The sequence below is a fragment of the Meleagris gallopavo genome, chromosome Z (assembly GCF_000146605.3).
Source record: "Meleagris gallopavo isolate NT-WF06-2002-E0010 breed Aviagen turkey brand Nicholas breeding stock chromosome Z, Turkey_5.1, whole genome shotgun sequence".
In the NCBI taxonomy this organism is placed as follows: Eukaryota; Metazoa; Chordata; class Aves; order Galliformes; family Phasianidae; genus Meleagris; species Meleagris gallopavo.
Window position 1 is genome coordinate 47,196,696 of NC_015041.2, and position 3,689 is coordinate 47,200,384.

The window sequence follows — 3,689 nt, forward strand, 5'->3', positions numbered from 1 at the left end:
TGCAAACTCAGATGCTTGTTTAGAAAACTTTTTGTTCTATCCTGTGATAAGAAGTACCTGTCAGGTTGCATCTTTTGCTGAATACACATGCAGCATTTTCTGGGATTTGCTTTCCATAAAGCCTTTGAAAATGTAGAGGCCTGAAGGCAAGGATGAGAGTAGATTCTGAATGGCTATGAAAATAGCCTGAAGTGACAATTTTCTCCCCCAAGGCTGAAAGAGACATAAGTAGTCCAAAGCTCTAGTTAGACTTTGTGCTCTTCCTGACTGTAATTATCAAAAAGCAAGAAAGGAAGGCCATGTAGGACACAGTTATCTCCAGGTAAACATGTGCAAACTCTAATAGGCAAGTTCATCTTTCACTATAAAATAAACCTGACAAGTAGGACAAACATAATTGTCAAAGTACCCTTATGAACAGTAGGCAAAACGTACCCAAGATAATGTGTTTAAGGCTAACTGAAATACCAATATGATGTGCAGTGGATAATGAGCTGCTTGAAGTCAAAGCTACTTACCAAAGTCATTAGCATCTGAGTAAGGACCTCATAAAAGTGTTACAGGTGAGCAAGCAGGGGAACAAACAGCTCTGTAAAGTACAAAAGTCAACCTTAGATGATTTTCTTTGCAGACACAGAGTCTATTAAGTGAAAACCTGCAATATCAGGTAAAAGGGAGTTTCCTTGTGAATAAATTAAAGTCAAGGGTTAAGACTTCTTAACAGAGATGTCTCCACATGGAGGAAACTTGCAAGCCTTCCAGATCCACTACATGTTACTGCATCCCTTGTGGCTTTCAAGCAGCCAACATAAAAGGGAAAGTCCACTCCTCCTCTCCTTGGTGTGCTGTAATGTGCATGGGGAAAATCTTTCATTTTACACAGTTTAGGGAAAGGAGCCTCCTACTTGCAACAGCCTGTCATTTGGGTCACTCTGTTCAGCTCTCTCTTAAAAGTACACAGGAAGACTTTTTGAGGAGGATGTATGCAGTATAGAGCTTAAAATCAAAGAATCATAGAATGGCTTGGATTGGAAGGGATCTTAAAGCTCATCGAGTTCCAACCCCCCCCACCACAGGCAGGGTTGCCACCCACTAGATCCACTCTCCAGTACCATCCCAGCACTTTGATGTGCTGGGGGACCCAGGTTTGCATTCATTACTCTAGATGGAGCCTCATGAGAGCAGAGCAGAGCAGAGCAGAGCAGAGCAGAGCAGAGCAGAGGGAAACAACCCTCTCCTTCTCCTTGCTGGCCACCCCCCTTTTCATGCAGCCCAAGATGCAGTTGGCCTTCCAGGCTGCAAGCATACACTGCTGGCTGGCTTTTCATCCATGAGGATCCCCAAGTCCTTCTTCACTGCTCACATGGAGTTCTTCTTCAAGTCTGTACACATCAGGAGTTGCTCCAACCCCAGTTTAGAAATAAGGATGTCAAAAGCCTTGCAGAAGTCCAGCTAGATGACATCAGCTGCCCTTCCTTTGTCCATCAGTGTATTCATTCCAATGTAGAAGGCAACCAGTTTGGTCAGGCACGACATGTTGCCTTGCATAAGTTGGTCAGGCTGTCATGAATCATCTCATTGTCTTGCATGTGCCTTAACAGATCTTCCAGCAGGATCTGCTCCATGATCTTCCCAGCCGCAGGCACGAGGATCACCAGCTTGTAGTTCCTTGGGCCTTCCTTTCTCCCTTTCTTAACAAATGGGAGTGAAGATTCCAGACTTTTTCCAGACTCTGGTTTGCCTGACAGTCATGGCTTTTTGAATATGATGGAGAATGGCTTGGCAACTACATCAGCCTGTTCCTTTGGGAACCTGGGATGCATGTCATTAGACCACACAGACTTGTACACATTCATCTTTATCATGTGACCTTGAACTTGCTCTTCACTTTCAGTGAGAGAGCTCATCCAGCCCCTGCTTAGAGGTTCAGGGACATAAGAGGCATGCCAGTGAAAACTGAGGCGAAGAAATTGTTGAGTACCTCAGCCTCTTCCATATCTGTCATTGCCAGTTCTCCTTTCTCAGTTTTCAGAGGGTGTACATACTTCTTGGCCTTTTTCTTCTGGCTAATGTATCTATAAAATCCATTTTCTTTGTTTTTCCACATCCTTTTCCAGGTTCAGTTGCATCTGGACAGCATCCTTGGACTCTTCCCAGGCCACGTGTCCCTGCCTGTACATTTCTTTTTTATCTCTTAGCTTGAATCCTCCAGAAGGTTTCCACTCAGCCATTCCAGCTTCCTGCCTCCCCTCATTGATTTCATGCACTGGGGTTTGGAATTATAAAGCAATTATTGATTCATTAGCTGCACAAAATATAGCTAGGTTTTAATAAGCAACTCAGACAATCACTATGCTCACTATGCCCAGAATGGTGAGGTGGACATCAGTCAAGAAGAAAGAGCCTCTGAGGATCCCTGGACACATCCTTGGTGTTCTTGAGTTGCTGTCATTTCCCACATTTGTTGAAACAAATAGCTCTGCTGAGTCAATTTATTACTACTAAAACAGGATATAAAATCTAAGCTGATTTTTGTGTGATATCTTTCAGCAGCAGAAGCAGTTTAGAGTGATCTCAAGAGGAGGCAAGGGGAGCAGCAAAGGAGGTGATGTGATGTACAGTTTTGCATAGATGACTATGGCAAAGGTCTGTGTCATGCCTGATGTTTCCTTTTCCTGGGACAGGCATTTAGCAGAAGATGTCTCTGCCCATAGTGCCAAAGCCACTGGCAGTCCTACAGATCAATGATTTCATTCTCTCTAGGATGGGATATTTCTGTAGTTCCAACAGGACAAGTAAGAGAGGAGAGGGAAACATGATACAAGCAAGTTTATGCTAGGGATTCAGTAGTGCCAGCAATCCAGTATCTTCTGTGCCAGAGAGAAACAGAAAAGGCTTCTCCATGTGCCTTTAGCTCATGCATTAGCTTGCAAGCCTGCAGCCACACAACGACTTAAGTGTGGGATACATAAGAGGTAAACTCAGAGTTCTCACTGAAGAAAACACATCTACAGATGCAGCTCAATTATATATCAATTAATACTCAGTCTGCTTCTGAGTAGCTCTCATCTTTCCTGATGCTTCTTCACTAGTTTCTTTGCATCTCTGAAGCAGGAGTGGGAAAGAAAGACAGCATGAAAGTAGCTTGATGTTAGCAGACTGGTAATTTTTTCTAAAGTGAATAAGGTGGTTTCACTACCTGTATTAACCAGTAAGTATTGCCAAAATAGTATAATTAAGGATCAGCATGATCCAACAAACCCAGGCTACTTAAGGACTGTGGTTTACCTTGTGATTTTGGAGACCAGACATTTTTGGACCTGATTAAATGAAAACCATAACCAATAAATTTTCTTTAGAAATTTGCTAGGCCACCAATCATCTTGCATCTTGGTGAAGTTCTCTGTCTGTCTGTTCTTACTGAACAGTGGTCATGAGTGTTTATTACTTCATCCCATTGGTGACTTTTGCAATGAACCTTGAGGTTTGATCACTACAGCTTGGTCAAATGATTTTCTGCAGAGTTTCACAGCAACTTTGCTAATGCTAGAACATCTGTCTTTCCATAGAGATTTCCATATCTTCCTTGTAATGCAGCTAATTGCTCTGGTCTCTGCATGAGCTCTGTGTTTGATATTTCTTCTTGGTTTTGGAAGAGCAGGAGAAATAAAAACAAACAGAAAATGGCC